Raw genomic sequence first — 19,652 nt, 5'->3', positions numbered from 1 at the left:
GAGAACAAACAGTAAGTAAAGGTCACAGGGTCTATTCAAATGAAATTTATCAGGTACGCACAATTTCTCAGAAACTTTAATTTGTTTCTACTCTTCGAATAAAATCTTCTTTGTTTTCTTACATTGATAAGGTTTTAATGAGCATTAGTTTTCAAGTGGTTATTATCTTTACATTAAAAGTGCCGATGTTATATTAGAGATATTATATTGATGTTGACGATGATAATATTCTGGAAGTTATCAATTATCCTGATCAGATAAAGTCTTCAAGAAGTCGGATTGTTTGTTTAACATTAGCTAATGGAGTTTTTATCAGAACGCCTTGCCACTATCAAAATTCAGATAATTAGGTGTTTCATTTAGTGTTAGATATGCTATGTTATCAATAACCTTCATATTTAGGTCTAAAGAAGGTAAAATATTGTGATAATTTTTTTAGTAAAGTTAAGTATTATCATTCTGTGGTCTCTGAAATGATTCAAATTGTCTGGCATAATTTTTAAATCAGATGAAATATATTATTTGCTGAGTGAGAGTTGTTCTTGGTGTTTCAAATATGAAATAAATTACTCGTCTGGGCAATGTCATGTTTTAACGGGATGTTTGAACTGAACGTAAATTTGTATATTGCTCATTCCAAAAGTTTTTTAAAGCTTTTATATTTCTGAAAAACAGTTTATCATTGACTCACTGATGCAGTCACAAGATCACTCAGTCACACACTCTTTCACACACTTGCTCACTCTTACACACAATTGCTCACTCTTTCACACAATTACTCACTCTTTCACACACTGGCTCACTCTTTCACACACTGGCTCACTCTTTCACACACTGGCTCACTCTTTCACACACTGGCTCACTCACACACACTTTCTTGTCATTCACCAAATCACACATACACTTGACTTATTAAATCAATCAATCAATCAATCAATCAATCAGTATATCAATCTTAGTGTGATGAACTGAACCAGGTAAATTTTATTTCAGTTTTATTTCGTTTTAGAAATAAAAACACAGTTTGTAGATGTTGAAAGTAGAAGAACTTTTATACATTGTATTTGACAAATCATAAGCGCTATACATGTACATGTATATAGTATTGACTCAAAAGTAAGGCTCCCACGTTTACAATTTTTTGTAAACGTTTACACGATTGCTAAGAACCGAAACGATACCGTTTAAACGGTGGTACCTCTATGTACTATACACACCATGTATTTAAGTCGCCAAATGATGTCTTTCTTTCTATTTTTTATACATGTACAAATAAAGAATGTGCAGGGCTCATCACGATTGAGTCAGCACACATTTTTTGCATTGTAACCCCATTTTTTACCAAAAATGTATTATGTCACGAGCAATTTTGCACCGTAATGCTGTGTGGAGGGTTGTAAACACATATTTTCCGTTTGTTTACTTTGGAATAAACCACTAGAATTGATAAAATCCATGATTACAGGCAATGATTAAGAAATTTTGTAAGACAATATGGTCATTTCGATTAAACGGTAAACAATATCGTAAACGTTTATGAATGAAAATCGAAACGAACCCGTTTAAACGTGTAATCGTGGGGGCCTTACTCAAAAGCAGAAGTTCAAATAACAAGCTGTTATGTGGAAGAATTTGGTTATTTATAAGTTCTTATTAGTTATTATATTATTAGAAAGTAAGAGTGATTGACGACAATTTCAGCATGTCAGGGGCAAGCCATTGTTTCCTTGAGCAAGAAACGTTACATTTATTGCTTAGTATTGGTTGGTTCCAGGAACAGATTCGAGAGTGTTTCTATAAGCTTATAGCTTCCAACACGATCAGACTAAAATAAATTGTATACCTGTAAACTTAACAATTCCAGCAGACTTTGTGTTAGATATACCAGTAACATTTGTATGAACAAAAAGAACTGTTTCTTCGTATAAAAAATCAAACAATTAGTATTATTTTATTTCAACAATTGATGAATTGATTTAGAAAAATCAAAAAGTCAATGAAAATGTACAGGCTCTGGCTATTTTGCAACAGTTATCCTTATCCACATTGTTGTCACATTCCAGCTCAACTTTTTTAGTTTATATGTAGATATGCACTGTGGTTACCAGTGAAAAAAAAAAGTCTATTTGATGTATAGGAATTTAAGTTATGTGTTGAAGGTTCTGATAATCCAGATTTAAAATCGCAGTTGCTTATCTTTAATCTGTGAATATTTGACATGGCAGACCCAATGTTTAGCAAAATAAGTGAAGCGTGAGATTTATTGATAACTGTTGCAGAAGTTACATTCCTTTTAAATGTGTGTAATTCCAAAATTATTGTTAAATCCTGTATAGCATGAGTTTGACCCCCCTGAAAGTTTGTGTGATTCCAGAATTTTTGTTGAATCCTGGAATCTCATTTAAAGGTAGCATGAGTTTGATCCCCTGGAAGTTTGTGTGATTCCAAGAAGAGACCAAACCCTATAGCTACAGCTCCCTCTTGTTTAGCTCAGCTGAAGTGAACCATGTAGTATAACAAGTATTCTTGTCTTATTTCTTAGGTCAACAGGACTGTACTAGTTAAAAAGAAGGGGGGGGGGGGGTTATTTAGAGAAAAAAGCTTGTTACTGCTTCAGTCTAATATACTTGTCTTGACTATAATTAATTATAAATGAGCTGTTAATTATGCTCTGCTGAATACATAATTAGCTAAGTAATTAGATAAGAATCCAATCTTTTGTAATCTGCTGCAATGTCATGTTAAAATTGTTAATATAAACTTCCCTACATGTCGGAAAAATGTTGATATCAACTTCCTACATGTCGAAAAAATTGTTAATATATCAACTTCCTACATGTTGAAAAATTGTTAATATCAACTTCCTACATGTCGGAAAATTGTTAATATCAACTTCCTACATGTCAGAAAATTGTTAACATCAACTTCCTGCATTTTGGAAAATTGTTGATATCAACTTCCTGCATGTCAGAAAATTGTTAACATCAACTTCCTGCATTTCGGAAAATTGTTGATATCAACTTCCTGCATGTCAGAAAATTGTTAATATCAACTTCCTATATGTCGGAAAATCGTAAATATCAACTTCCTACGTGGAAAATTGTTAACATCAACTTCCTACACGTTGAAAAATTGTTAATATCAACTTCCTACATGTCAGAAAATTGTTAATATCAACTTCCTGCATGTCAGAAATTGTTAATATCAACTTCCTACATGTCGGAAAATTGTTATTTTCAACTTCCTGCATGTCAGAAAATTGTTAATATCAACTTCCTATTATATTTAATACAGCCATAATACAAGAAAGAGCCTGTTTGTTTTTTTTTTAACTATTTGAAGTTTGTAAGATTTGTTTTTGGTTGTTGGTAAAACAGGCTAAAAGATACTAAGAATTTAATTGAAAATTGATACTTAGTGCATTTAATAGCCCAATTTGAGTGAAAAACATTAAAACCGGTTAATACTTAAAAAAAAAAACATACACTTTTTCATTTCATGCATTTACATTTTACATAAAAAAATATTATTCTAGAAAAAAAAAGAGTGAGTGAATGATCTGAAATTTTGCACAAAGGTACATGTATTGGTTAAAAGTTAAAAACCTCCATCAGATAATAGTAAGCAAATCTCAAAAAACAACAACAACAAGAAACAACAGCAACAAAAAATCCAGTCCCATCCAAATCTAATCTCTTAAAACCTTTGTATTATAGAGCTATAATAAATACATTGTATGTTGTACTAATTGATATGTATATATTACTCTACACCCATAGCTCAAGAATCTTTGGTAAATAAATGTCAAATATCTATGGAAATATTTTCTAGACATTTAACATTAATAAAACATTACTTTTGTAACTCATTTGGAGAATATTTGACAATTTAATATCACTTTTCTCATATAATTTATTGATATTTGCATTTTCTGTGAATTTATCCCCCATTTTTCACCACTTACGACATGTCATAAAAATAATGATATTATTCTAGGTGATCTAATTTAATCTGGATATAGGGATGGGTCAGATATGGTTAGATATTCATTTATAACAGATTTTGATAATAGTCTATATAATTGTAACAATATTTTCATTTAAATTTATTTAAACTGGAAAATGTCTCATAAATTTCTCATTATATTTAATTTATATTCTTAGTTTTGAATCAGAATCTGAAACACCTGCATGTAATTATACTTTAAGTGTCTTGATCTTCTTGAATAGGTTGTTTTTGATGTTGTTGATTTTTGGCTGGAAAAAAAATGGAAAAATCCAGTTTTTAGGGTTTCCCTCTGATTCTTTGGTTTGTTTTTTTGAAAGTAAACCCATTTAAATTTTCATTATTTTTGGGCCATGCCCAAGTAAACATTTTTAAAAATTTTGGGGGGCAGTTTTTTTTCCCTCCTTTTTATTTTGAAATTAAACAGGTTCATGATAAAATTACCAGTGTAAAAATCTTTTTAAATTTTTTCAAACAGTCAAATTTCTATGAGGGAATTTGTTTATAACGGGCTTTGTACAATGTATACCTAGATTCTTCAGTAAAAGCCTCGGTGACTGAAGGGATCGCTAGACTGAAGGATGCGCTAGAACCCTAACCTTTGTTTGAATTCCTACCGAGGTTACTTTGTATTTTTTTATGTGAGATGCTAACATGAAGCTGTCCGATTCTACTCAGGAGCTTGCTTTTGCTTTGAAATCAATGCATGAATGGAAGAACCAAAGGTGATCCTTGACATATAAAGCTACAAAGTTGCCATATAAACCTTAACAGTGTCAATGTCAAACCCAGACAATAAAGCTTCAATATCTTCTGCTTTGGACAACAATATAAAACACTATAAAAATCCCTAAAATGTTTATTACAATGTACATTCAAGAGCAAAAAAAGCAAAAATTGGCTCCTCTCAAATAATTCTCAAATGAATAATGCTTATGCAGTCTTTATGCCATCAGGATTGCAGTCTTTCATTGCCATCAGGATTGCAGTCTTTCACCAGCAGTATTGCAGTCTTTCACCGCCAGTATTGCAGTCTTTCAACGCCAGTATTGCAGTCTTTCATCAGCAATATTGCAGTCTTACACCAGCAGTATTGCAGTCTTTTACCAGCAGTATTGCAGTCTTTCACTGCCAGTATTGCAGTCTTTTACTGCCAGTATTGCAGTCTTTCACCACCAGTATTGCAATCTTTCACCGCCAGTATTACAGTCTTTCACCGCCAGTATTGCAGTCTTTCACCGCCAGTATTGCAGTCTTTCACCACCAGTATTGCAGTCTTTCAACGCCAGTATTGCAGTCTTTCACCACCAGTATTGCAGGCTTACACCGCCAGTATTGCAGTCTTACACCGCCAGTATTGCAGTCTTTCACCACCAGTATTGCAGTCTTTCACCACCAGTATTGCAGTCTTACACCGCTCACATCTTACACCAGCAGTATTGCAGTCTTTCACCACCAGTATTGCAGTCTTTCACCACCAGTATTGCAGTCTTTCACCACCAGTATTGTAGTCTTACACCACCAGTTTGCAGTCTTTCACCACCAGTATTGCAGTCTTTCACCACCAGTATTGCAGTCTTTCACCACCAGTATTGCAGTCTTTCACCAGCAGTATTGCAGTCTTACACCAGCAGTATTGCAGTCTTTCACCACCTTACACCACCAGTATTGCAGTCTTACACCACCAGTATTGCAGTCTTTCACCACCAGTATTGCAGTCTTTCACCACCAGTATTGTAGTCTTACACCACCAGTATTGCAGTCTTTCACCGCCAGTATTGTAGTCTTTCACCACCAGTATTGTAGTCTTACACCACCAGTATAAAGACTGCATGCAGCCTGACTTTGGTTGATCAACTTTCCAACTTTAATAATGTTGTCCTCAGCTGTTTGCAGAAGTCTGTCCAGGAAACCTAAAGATAATGTTTTACCCATAATTCCCCCAAAAAGTTAGATTAACAGTCTTACAATCCATATCTATACCTATAAATTTTGTCAAATCAGCAAAACATAAATTTTATATCACAATTAGGTGCAATAATAACAAATCAGAAGATAACTTTCCTTCAGGTAGCAAATTCAGCTTTGATAGCATCAGTAAGGAAAACTAAGCATTGTTACTGTGCCAGCTCGTACCTGTCTGTATCCAGATTTTATTGAATAATATGAAATCAATTTTCAGAAATTAGATCTAGATTATGTTTACTTGATATAGGCAATACCTGCTCAATTATTGTTAAATTTGCCTGTAAATTACAGCTTGACTGATAGTCTAAAGTATTCATTGATGTGGTGTTTGGAATTTTATTCTGGAGGGGTTTTTGCTGCAGCTATAATATGAAATTATCCCAATCTGTCATTTGCTTAGATTGTTCATTATTGAAGTTATTGAAAAGTGATAAACTTTTAATTCTAGCCACAATCATGAACTTCTTTATAAATGCCCCTCCCCTAATAAAGGCCTCTCCTCCCGCACTGTTTTTGACATAAAACTAAGTGACAATGTACTTAGACATAACTCTAGTTAAGGAAACAAGGACAAATTTAAACATGCTGGTGTATATAGTATATATAATTCAGAAAATTAACATAAAAACAATAAATATTCCTTTTTATTTTGACATTATTTTGTACTAAAATTAGCCCCCTTTTGTAAAAGTTAACACATCAAGGTGCATTTATTAGAGAATTATACAGTACCTGCTTTTTATAATGAATGGACTGTTCCATATTCCAAGCAGGGAAAGTCCATTACACAAATTATGTAATGTTAAATTGATCGTAATTTTATTAAGGCAATCCTTTTCATTTTAAATATTTATAATGTTGAAAAGATAGCAGTTGATTAAGACTGGTAAGCATTGGTTATATTTGCAGAAGTTTCACGCTGTGTAATCCCATTTTAACTTCCATAATGTTACTCCAGACCATCCTTCTGTACCTTCCCTAATCATTATTATAAAATAATTTATTATTTCTTCTTCAATATATTATCTTCCATATCATACCATACATTGTTGGAATGCCTCTGTGACAGTGTGGTATCAGTTGCTGACTTTAATTCACTAGTCCCTCGCCACTGTGTGTTCGAATCCTTTAAGAGACTTTAGTTTCTATCTTAAACTTGCTTGCAAAAATGTTAGGTCAGTGATTTTACTTAAGTGCTTGCTGGTGCCTGAAGAAAGTCAAAAAGGGACTTTAGAGGTCTTCTTTGACCAGTTAAAGCAGAAAGTTGCTATGTTGTTACCTTTAATTTAAAATCCAACTAAAAATTGAAGCCAAAACTTGCATGGCTTAGTCAGTCTGACGTCGAGAGTGCTGTCTAACAATCACTTACCCATCACCAATATGGGTTCAAATCCGGACAGGGACTTAATGTTGGGTGATGTGAGGCAGATATCCAGTTAGCTTTTAGAAGCCCGATGGTTCTACTAGGGTGCTGGAAATAATGTATGAAGGAGCACATGATGTCTACCTTAACTAGTAAAGACGCCACATGGCCTACCCTAAATAAAGCCATGATTATCTATGGCGATCAGTCACGTGATGCACATGTTCATTATTAAAGCAGCCTTCAGCTTTACTAAAGGTTAAAATATGTTATTTTTAGATAAATCATTTCATGTAATTGTCGAATAAAAAAAATTAAGATGGAAATTGAAATTTGCTGTAGATAAAATACATAAACAATAAGGAAACCTCTTAATACCTCTAATCTACCGGTCTGTTCTCTATATGTAAGTTAGTAAAGCAGACCATTCGTTTTCCCGATCTTTTATTTTTAGATACAAGCGTCACTGGCTCCCTATAAATAACTCTTGGTATGCTGTTTTGAAGTAGGCTAAAATGATGCATTTTGCGGAGATAATGATACTGAAAAATTACCAAGTTTGAAACAACACAGAGTTGTTTTTCAAACAAAAAATAAAGCTGTAGGCCGCTTTAACTGTCATTGTTTAAAATGTTAGTGCCATAAATCCTGACAAGGTAAAAATACAAGCCCTGTAAAGATTAAAGATCAATGTGACAAATGATCAATCATTAATCAGGATCAAGTTTATTTTTGAAAACATGAAATTCCCATCTGAAAACCTCTAAGAAATGTCTGCTTTCCAATGTTTGCTCCTAAAATAAAATTATTAAAAATTGTTACATTATGAAAAAAAAATGTGTTTATCTAATTTTAAAAATTGTTGCAATTTTGATACAGATATGATGGAAAGGTATAAATTTCAGAAAAAAATATTTTTCCAAATTTTTTTTTTCAGAAACAAATACAAGAAAATATTTAATTAAAATAAATTTTAGTCTTAAGAAAATGAAGTAGATGAATCAGGTGAGCATTAAAGGTTGTTGGATCTTTCATCCATCATAACTATGGGGTAAGGTTTTTCTTAATTACCATGGGCCAGAGGTTACTGTAAATTTGGCTTACATTGTTTACCCGTGGAAGTCTGCTGCTACCCATGTGACCAGTGCAGAACATCCGTGCCATCTTATTATTGTCTGCGCTGTACACTTTTCAGTCAGTAAACATTTCGAATTTTTTCTTAAAAATGATGAATGATTGACAAGTCCCTTTAAGATATTAAGCAAGATAATAGTGAAACAGTTCTCTTCTTCCTTGTCTGAAGCCCTGCCCTTCCAGGCATCTTCACTAAAATTACAGGACACTTTTTAAAAATGTCATCTTTTCCAGATTTATATGATGGATCTTCATCAATTTTGATTTTAGCAGCATTTGATTGTCCTTTGTCAAATGTATCACTTATAACAAGCACCTTTCTGAACTTCCATTTAAACTTCTTTCGTAAGAACATTTGGTGGCTCTATTACAAGATATTTGTCTTAGTAATTGTGTAGTAATTGTGAATAGTGCTCTCTCATCAGCACAATCTTTGCACCTGAGTTAAAATTAAGTTGCACCTGAGTTTAAATTAAGTTGCACCTGAGTTTAAATTAAGAAAAATAAAACAACACTTGACATGATATTTTTCTTAAACTAATGAATGAAAATTAAGGAAAAATTGTTTGTAGAATTTTGGGATGACCGTCTTGAAATACTGAATCACAGATTATTTTACTACACCTTTTGTTTGGGGTGTTATAGTTGGAACTTGAAATTGAAGCCACCTAATGATCCACATCACTAAATTACAGGAATAATGATTCACATCACTGTGAAGCTATGAACCTGGGACTTTGCATGTGGATTTTTTTCAGTTTTATAAGAGTAATTGCCCTTGACTTACAGTAGTATAAATTTGCAATTTTCAACTTGTTCATGCATAGCTCAAAAAGTATTTCACTTGTAGGCCTAAAAGTTTACAAGAATGTTGGTGAGCATGTGTACTTATGCACCTTGGGGTTTGCTTGTGGATTTATTCAGTATTTGTAAAAGTTCTTGCCCTTTACTTAGTAAAAGATTTTTAGTTTTCAAAAAATATTTGAGCCAGAGTCATAAGATTGACAGAACAGTGGCGCGGTGGGGGCACCCGTGTACTATGGACACATTTCTAGTTTTATATGACTTCCCTGTTCATAAGGCTTTGCCTCCATTCATATTACATTATCTATACCAACCTTGATGGTTATTGCACAACTTTGTTTAATTTCGTCTATATTTACTTTTTGCACTAATTACTGACTTACCTCATCATTGCCCCTTGTTTCCATAGCAACCAAAACAAAAAGAAACCATTAGTGTCAAGACATTTTATTCAATTGTAAAATGTTGACATATCCTTTCTCAATATTGCAATTAACAATTCATCACTTCATTTCAACATTTCTTTGACATATCTCCCAAGTTAAATAATTCTATGATTTTTTTTATTGATAATTGACATGTTTTAATTGTTTTGCTAATTATGGAGATGGGTGCTGCCACTGTAAGATAATGATGTAATTGATTGAAGTATCAGAGATTATCAACAATTATATTGACAATAATTACTGATAACCAGACAAATCAATTAAAAGCCTGTATTTCGAGAATTTAGGATATCATATAGCAATTAGTTTATCTGGTGTAACTTAATTGATAGCTGTACATGTCTTCATTTAGACAGCCATATAAATTAAATGAACAAAAAATCATTCTAGCTATAAATGGACTAAAGACTGTTCTTGTAGATGCTCCATATGTATTGTAAACTTCCACAAGCCCTATCCCCTTAATTGGCATTATCTTTTATGCCATATTCAAGGAATTTTGGATGGGGATTAATTGCTTTGAAAATGTTGGTCTGTATGCCAGACCTTTATTGATCCAATCAATAACTAGAGAATGCTTTTGGGGGCAGTCATCAGATTTGAAGGTAAGGTCAGAACCTTTAGATGACCCTTATTAGTTTGAGTCCAGTTGGTTTAATGTCAAGGCCACTGTGACATTGACCTTATAAAGCTTATCCAATCAGTATTTGAAGGACATTATGGCCAATGGCTCTCACATATGATGGAGAGCTTGGTCAGAAGTAGAAGGTGACCCCTTAATGATTTGAGGTCAAGATCACTGTGACCTTTACCTCAAAAAGCTTGTCTGATTGATTGTCAAACTATGCATTAGTCTACAGATTGAAAGGTTGGTCAGTGACACAAGTTTTTTATAGTTTAACTGTAAAAAAGTGGTTACAAGAAGATTCCATTGATGTCATCAATGTTGTTGTGCTCTAACTAGATTTGTAGTTAATTAGCCAGTGTCCCATGAGAGGAGTTTCAGTGAGGTTTTCTATCTTGTCCTGTAGTCGCTAGTAAATGCTGTTTTAGTATTTCCCTTGTGAGAGTCATTAAGGTTAGCTTGACTAATAACAAATCATGTTTCATTCATATATTTTACACCTGTGACAATATTTAATCATTATTGCAATAGATAAATGGAGAAAGATTTTCTGGATTAAACTATATATGAACCCAAGTAAATGTGTGTTTATTATGATTTAAAGCTAGGAAGTAATATGGCAATCTTTTTTTGTCAGTATATAAAGTTATTTTACTTTTATAAAGAAGGGTCATGCCAGGTAATAGTTACTTTGAGTTCTAAAGCTGTGCTGACACTGTAATGGTCAAATGGCAACTTCCCAGCTTTACTGGTGGAGGAGGAAAATATGCAAAAATAGGCCTTACTGTGTTAGTGACACAGTAGAAATATGGCACACATAATCACACACAACTTCTAAATTATTACTTGAATCTTAAAAATTTTCTTAAAATTTTAGTACATTTTACTTGAAATATATTGGCTAACTTGCAGCTTTAACTCTGAATAATAGATAATATTCTTTTTTATCGGTTTTGATGACAGTCACAGTGCCTGATTTGGCTTCTTTGCCAATATTAAAATGGAATATAAAAACATGCCATTTTCTGTTTATCATTTGTTTTTGAAGATTGGAAAACACTTTTATAGCACTTGTTATGAAAACTGTAAGGACTATAATGTTTCCCCACAAGCTCATACCTGTCTGTATCCAGATTTTATTGAATAATATGAAATCAATTTTCAGAAATTAGATCTAGATTATGTTTACTTGATATAGGCAATATCTGCTCAATTACTGTTGAATTTGCATGTAAATTGGTGCTTGACTGATAGTCTATCGTATTCATTGATGTTGTGATTAGAATTTAATCTGGAAATTGTTTGCCGGAGCAGACTGTAGAACTACAATATGAAATTATCTCCATGTGTCATTATAGCTTACTTTGAACATTATTGTAGTGGTGGTGGTGTTGGTAGTTTTCAATCTGGATCACGGCATTAAGTCACATTGAATTTACCAAAGCACAGTTCAGCCACCGCATTGGTCCTGGGCAGGCTGTCAAGCAGTTAACCCTTCACTTTCGCAAGGAAATATTAACATCTGTACATGCCAGGACAGAGGTACGGTGTGAATGACTGTAGAAAGGATTTTATGATCTATCACAATGAAAGTGACCTGCACCGTCCTGGAATCGAACCTGGATCACCTGATTCTTTGTCCAACTCTCTACCTATTGAGCTAACTGAAACTGGTTACATTATTGAAGTTATTGAAAAGGTACATGATTAATATGGGAAGTGTAATTCTGAATTTCAAAAATGAGTTTTGGTATTCAGTTCACCTATCATTTCCTTTGAGGTTTAAAAGGTTAAAATCTTTGTTATAATGCAGACTATAGAAAAATCTTTGTATCTGAACTATCACCAAACCTTAGTGACCACTAGATTATCCACTTGATATAAATATATATGAGGCAAAAATGTTGTACCAAATCAACCTGAATTTCAATATGATTTACAACAATATACCCAATGTTCTACATAATTATCTGATTTTTTTCTCCCTCAATGTCTTAATCAAAAGCATTATCAAATTTCCAGTTTATTCCCACATCAGTTAGCACACCAAGATATGATCTTGAAGTTATATTTTCAATAATCCATGGTACACCATGAAATTAATGATAATTGTTGATTTGATTGGAAAATCTGGGACTGTACAATAATTGATGTAAATAATAAAAAAGAGCAAAGATTAAAGGCTGTAAAGTTGATATAAACCACAAGTAAATTGACAAGTTAATTCAATGCATTGATCCAGATTATCTAAAGAATCAGTTTTGACATCAAGTGAAACTAGTACAAATATATTGGCACATTATTTGTACTATAATGGTTTATTGAAAAAAGTGCATTTTCTTCATCTCATTTAGAAATTGATTGACATTTTTTGATGGATAAAGAGACTTTTACATCTTCAACTTAAAAAAAACAAACATTTGAATTAGAAACACAGAGGAATAAGTGTAGATTCAAAACTGAATTCATGAAAGGAGTTTTATAAAATTATATTATGCAACCCATTGGCCAACATAATATAATTTAATTCAAAGAGTTCAATAAATTTAGTATTTAAGATACAAAAATATAATAATAATTTTATTATATTTATTACATGCACACTTAGTGGAAAAAAATGTTCATTTTTTCACTGAAAAAGCAAACATGTAATGTATTAACACTATGTTTGTATAACACAAATGACGTCACATCAAAACATATGCACAGCAATATCATTTTTTCAAAGCTGTATGGGTATAATAAATAGAGGATATTGAATGAGTGTAAGTTCAATACTGAATTTATTGCACAAGTTGAATAAAATCATATTATGCGAGCCTCTGGCGAGCATAATATTATTTTATTAAACGAGTTCAGTATTCAGTCCTGAATCTACACCAATATAAAACTCTATTTATCACATACCCCATATAAAGACTGTTTAAAATGAAAAGGAATCATTTTTCACTGACGCGCCTATAGTATAACGTTAATATTTAGCGCGTCTTTACACTATGTTTGTATAACGCTAATGACGTCACGTCAAAATATATGCACGGCCGTGTAATACCATATTTACGGAGTCGCAAAATCGGCACGGGTGTGTGATAAATTGTTTTAAGATGGCAGAGCCAATATTGAATGTGTAACATAAATATGGTTATAAATACTGAAAACCCACATAAAACCCACATTATTCCTTAATTTTGTTTTTACTTCAGGATTTTTTAACTTTTCCTAAAATATTAGTACATTTTTCTCATGTTTAATTTTATTGAAATGTTTTGTCTTACCTGGAGGCATGTAGCTTTGATATCTGAGAATCAGGTTATCACGACAGCTGAGCAAGAAACTGTTTTCTACTTGGTACTCACTGTATCCCATTAAATTTGATAAAGAAATGAAATATCAACAGCAAATTTTCCTTCCTATCATTGCAGTTTGCAAAATAACACTGTATACCATGTGGAATGGCTACACTGATATTGCTTGTATAGACATATTTTATACCCCCAAAAACGAAGTTTGGGGGGGGTATATAGGAGTCACCCGGTGGTCGGTTGGTTGGTGGGTCGGTTGGTCGGTCGGTTGGTCGGTCCAGCGGTCCGTTGCATTTTCCTTGTCCGGAGCATATGAAGACTAATGGTTGGAATTCACTATAACTTCATACAATGGTCAAGCACATTGAGATGAAGTGCAGTGCACAAGAACCATAACTCCATCTTGACTAATTACAGAGTTATTGCCGTTTGTTACTTTTCCTTGTCCGGAGCATAACTTGAAAACTACTGGTTGAAACTCGAAACAACTTCATACAATTGTCAAGCACAATAAGGGGAAGTGCAGTGCACAAGAACCATAACTCTATTTAAAGTAATAACAGAGTTATTGCCCTTTGTTATTTTTCCATTGCTTTCTTTTGTCTGGACTATAACTTGAAGACTAATAGTTGGAATTCAATATAACTTCATACAATGGTTAAGCACATTGAGAGGAAGTGCACTGTACAAGAACCATAACTCCATTTTGACTAATTACAGAGTTACTGCCCTTTGTTACTTTTCCTTGTCCGGAGCATAACTTGAAAACTACTGGTTGAAACTCGAAACAACTTCATACAATTGTCAAGCACAATAAGGGGAAGTGCAGTGCACAAGAACCATAACTCTATCTAAAGTAATTACAGAGTTATTGCCCTTTGTTATTTTTCCATTGCTTTCTTTTGTCCGGACTCAAACTTGAAGACTAATTGTTGGAATTCAATATAACTTCATACAATGGTCAAGCACATTGAGAGGAAGTGCAGTGCATGAGAACCATAACTCCATTTTGACTAATTACAGAGTTACTGCCCTTTGTTACTTTTCCTTGTCCAGAGCATAACTTGAAAACTACTGGTTGAAACTCAAAACAACTTCATACAATTGTCAAGCACAATAAGGGGAAGTGCAGTGCACAAGAACCATAACTGTATTTAAAGTAATAACAGAGTTATTGCCCTTTGTTATTTTTCCATTGCTTTCTTTTGTCTGGACTATAACTTGAAGACTAATAGTTGGAATTCAATATAACTTCATACAATGGTTAAGCACATTGAGAGGAAGTGCACTGTACAAGAACCATAACTCCATTTTGACTAATTACAGAGTTACTGCCCTTTGTTACTTTTCCTTGTCCGGAGCATAACTTGAAAACTACTGGTTGAAACTCGAAACAACTTCATACAATTGTCAAGCACAATAAGGGGAAGTGCAGTGCACAAGAACCATAACTCTATCTAAAGTAATTACAGAGTTATTGCCCTTTGTTATTTTTCCATTGCTTTCTTTTGTCCGGACTCAAACTTGAAGACTAATTGTTGGAATTCAATATAACTTCATACAATGGTCAAGCACATTGAGAGGAAGTGCAGTGCATGAGAACCATAACTCCATTTTGACTAATTACAGAGTTACTGCCCTTTGTTACTTTTCCTTGTCCGGAGCATAACTTGAAAACTACTGGTTGGAATTCAAAACAACTTCATACAATGGCCAAGCACAATAAGGGGAAGTGCAGTGCACAAGAACCATAACTCCATTTTGACTAATTACAGAGTTATTGCCCTTTGTTACTTTTCGATTGCTTTTTTTGTCCAGAGCATAACTTAAAGACTACTAGTTGGAATTAAATATAACTTCATACAATGGTCAAGCTCATTGAGAGGAAGTGCAGTGCATGAGAACCATAACTCAATCTTGACTAAAGACATAGTTATTGCCCTTTGTTACTTTTCCTTGTCTGGAGCATAACTTGAAAACTACGGGTTGGAATTCAATACAACTTCATGCAGTTGTCAAGCACATTAAGAGGAAATGCAGTGCACAAGAATTATAACTCCATTCTGACAAATTACAGAGTTATTGCCCTTTGATACTTTTCCTTGGCTGGAGCATAACTTAAAACATACTGGTTGGAATTTAAAACAACTTCATACAATGTTCAAGCACAATAAGAGAAAGTGCAGTGCACAAGAACCATAACTCCATTTTGACTAATTACACAGTTACTGCCCTTTGTTACTTTTCCTTGTCCAGAGCATAACTTGAAACTACTAGTTGGAATTCAAAACTATTTCATACTATGGTCAAGTATATTGAGAGGAAGTGCAGTGCACAGAAAGCATAACTCTTTTTTGACTAATTTAAAAGTTTTTGCCCTTTGTTACTTTTTATTGTCCAGTGCATAACTTGAAAATTAATGGTTGGAATTCAATGAAACTTTATACAATGGTCAAGGGCAGTGAGATGAAGTGCAGTGCACAAGAACAATAACTCTATTTGGACTAATTACAGTTTTTGCTTTTGTTACTTTTTTGTCCAGTGCATAACTTAAAAACTAGTAGTTGGAATTCAATACAACTTCATACAATGGTCAAGCGCAATGAGAGGAAGTGCAGTGTACAATAGCCATAACTCAATTCTTAGTATTTATAGAGTTATTGCCCTTTGTTCCTTTTCCTTGTCTTTCTGGACTTCTTACAGAGTAATCCAATAAAACTTCATCAATGGCCAACCACATTGAAAGGAAATTTATGCAACATACAAGAACCACAACTATCTTTAATTGCCCACAACCATAACTCTGTTTCAATTCTTTACAAGGTATTCTGTTACTAGTAACATCCTCATTTCCGAAGCTGTCTTGCGGGGGGTATTAATCACATTTAGTGATAGTTCTAGTTTTATATGTTTTTAAACTGTAAAATAGTACTTTCATTTCAGCTGGATAGCACAGAATAAGTGACCTTGTTCAAACCCAAGATTTGAAAATAGTGATATATCTATGATAGCGGTAATATTTTCTAGGCATTTTTTGTGGTAATTGCCTCAGTAAAGTTTCAATGGTTATTCTCTATGTCTTCTCCTGTAATATCAAACCATTAAATCTGTTATCATCTTTGACAAGGTTTTTTTTTGCTTGGTATGAAAAAAATTATGGTGATTTTTCAACATTCAGCCAATTGCCAACAGATATGTACATGTATGTAACCTTCAAACTACAAAAAGTATTTTAGCTTTATATTTCAGAGCTAGAACCACTTTAAAGAATAGCAGGTAGATTCAAATTAAGTAGATGAAACAGAACAAAGCTCTAACATGTTGTTTAATATAAACTACAAACATGTCTGCTTGAAGCCTCATAATTACATAAACATAAAAAGTAATATGTTTTTTTTATAAAAAATGATGAATAGTAATATTTTCAGTGGCACAATTTATTTCTTGAGACTGCTAGTAATAGCAATACAGATTTGATATTCATTTGTGGTTCAATATTGTAGAGATGTGTTTAACTTTGGTATTTTATTTTTTCTGTAATAATCTAGAATGTATGTACATGTTTATAGTTACATAATTATGGTTTTTATATTTTTTAAAGAATAAAAGTATTTGTTATATTCAGAAGGGTTATCATTTAAACATAAAGTCTTCTTTATTGAACTTGATAACTTTAGTGCCTTCAGTGCTTTGATTATCAATAAAGAATTACATAGAAAGTAAATAGAGATTTTACATGTATCCTTATAGCATTCCTTATAACACATCCTAACTGCTTGACTTTTTATTGATAAATTTGCCATAAAACATATATTAATAAACACGACTTCACCTGTTAACATTACCGGTAGATTAATCTTTTATCTATCAAATAAAAAAATAATTTCTGTGTTCTATGACCCTTGTGTTCTAAAAATGAGGGTTGAAAAAGTGATTATAGATATTTAAGTGGTGTGTTTGGAGGCTAAGCAATAAAATTATTGTATTACGTAAACATAATCTGGCAAATCTTTGATTTGTTTGTAATAATTTTCATAAAAAATTCTGTATGTTAAATGTATTATAGGTGAACATTTGAGTACCAATCTTACGCACATTGTTTTTACCTACATTGACTAATTGGCTCCTTGATGAGTTCTACCTGCCACACTGATTTTCAGGTCAAAGGTCAAAGTCACTGGAAGTTGTTCAGGTTAAGGACTTCTTGCCACTTGCTCTTCATTGCTGTGGTATGAATCTTATGATGGATCAAGGATAGTTTAATTTTGGGAAGCTATCAAGCAGATTTCCTGACGGCTGGTGGTTGAGACTCGGCATATGACAATGTGTGCCTTATACCATGCATGGTGTGTCACCTTACTCAGAGATCTTTCACCACCAGTTGAGCTGAAAAGTAAACCTTAATGCTATAAATATAAATATTTTAGTTATAACAAGTGTTGAATTGTTAAAGGGACTCCACTGAGGTTTTTTGACATGAAGGGATTGGAAAATTTATTTTTTTTGAGATTAATGTACAAATTGATAAAGGTCTTCACATTTTCAGCTTATTCCTTTACCTCGTTTTTCCAGAACAATCATTTTTGTCATGCAAAAGGACCAACAAATGAAAAACATTGCAACATTGTCACTCAAATCCGGCTAAATATTGCATAAAAATTGATTTTCAATTTAATTTTTTTTTGTTATCCTTTGTAGATTTTTTGATTTTACATGCATGCTCCACTTGATATTTGTAAGATTTTAAAATTTTATGTTTTTATGCCTTTGCACCTCAGTGGAGTTCCTTTAAGGTACAAAAAATGAAAGTTTTAGAATACTTCCTCTAAGGTGTTTTTATGCATGATACTCCTGGTAATATAGCAGTTAGTGAGAACTGTGTTTTAATTAAGAACACAGGAAGCAAATTTGTTTTTGTTTTGTTTTTACGTAAGGGATATTATAAACATAAACAGATAAACATTAAACAAACTGTATCCACTGGCAAGCACTGAATTAAACTTTAAAAAATTATGTGATGTGAAAATTTTATTAGAAACAACAGCATGGAGTTTCAGTTCTTATTCAACCCCGACACTGCTAAATTGATATGGCACATTTGCCTCGTTTTGAATTTCAGTAATTCAGTAATAACAAAGGTAAAAAAAAATAATTAAGATTTGGATTACCTCCTCAGAGTTCATAGATATGTGTTACTCCATAGTGAGACTCATGACATTAGGCCTAATTAAGAATGCAGGAAGAGATTTTGTTATTTTCACCTCATAAGAAATATTGTATTGCCCAATACAGCATATGTGTAACAATATAGTTTGATGCTATTTAAAGTCAGAACAAAAATCTTTCATAAATAAGTACAAATCCATCAATTTCTTTAAAGCTGTTGCATAAAAATATATGTTCTTAAACAAATTTATGTGAGTTTTATAGTCAAATAAAGAATATATTCAATTCACAACGGTTAACTCCCCTGATCTGTACAGTTAATCAAGAAGTTTTATTTAATGAGTTCAGTTGGACATATCCCGCTTAACATTATTGCTAAATATAGCAATAGGTAATTTTACATAATCCGAACATCACCTTCCATCAGTACTTCAGTACTTAGATTGTCACTGGCATTCGTAGAATAAGAGATATTTTTTTCTTACCTCGAGTTCAAAAATTATGAAATATAATTTAAAAGCAGTCGCTGACACACCTCGCTAAAAAGTGTATAATCAGAAATAGTTAATAATAGAAGTCTACTACTTATATGAACATTTTTATGTTGATTGTAGAAGTAATCTTGGTGTGATTATACTGTCTGTGTGACCATGCTCTCAGTCTTCTTGTGACATTTTATAATCAGGTAGATACCAGTGTGTCTGCATTTTCTTGTAATTATGTATCACAAAACATCAAATATTTCACTTGTTATGCTGTAAAAATAAATATATTTAGTCCAGCAGTGAGAAAATATGATTTTAGTAATATACATGTACAACATACTTGAACCTTGAGGA

The sequence above is a fragment of the Ruditapes philippinarum genome, unplaced genomic scaffold, assembly GCF_026571515.1.
Source record: "Ruditapes philippinarum isolate M1 unplaced genomic scaffold, ASM2657151v2 ctg1785_1_1_1_1, whole genome shotgun sequence".
Classification (NCBI taxonomy): domain Eukaryota; kingdom Metazoa; phylum Mollusca; class Bivalvia; order Venerida; family Veneridae; genus Ruditapes; species Ruditapes philippinarum.
This window is presented reverse-complemented; position numbering follows the sequence as displayed.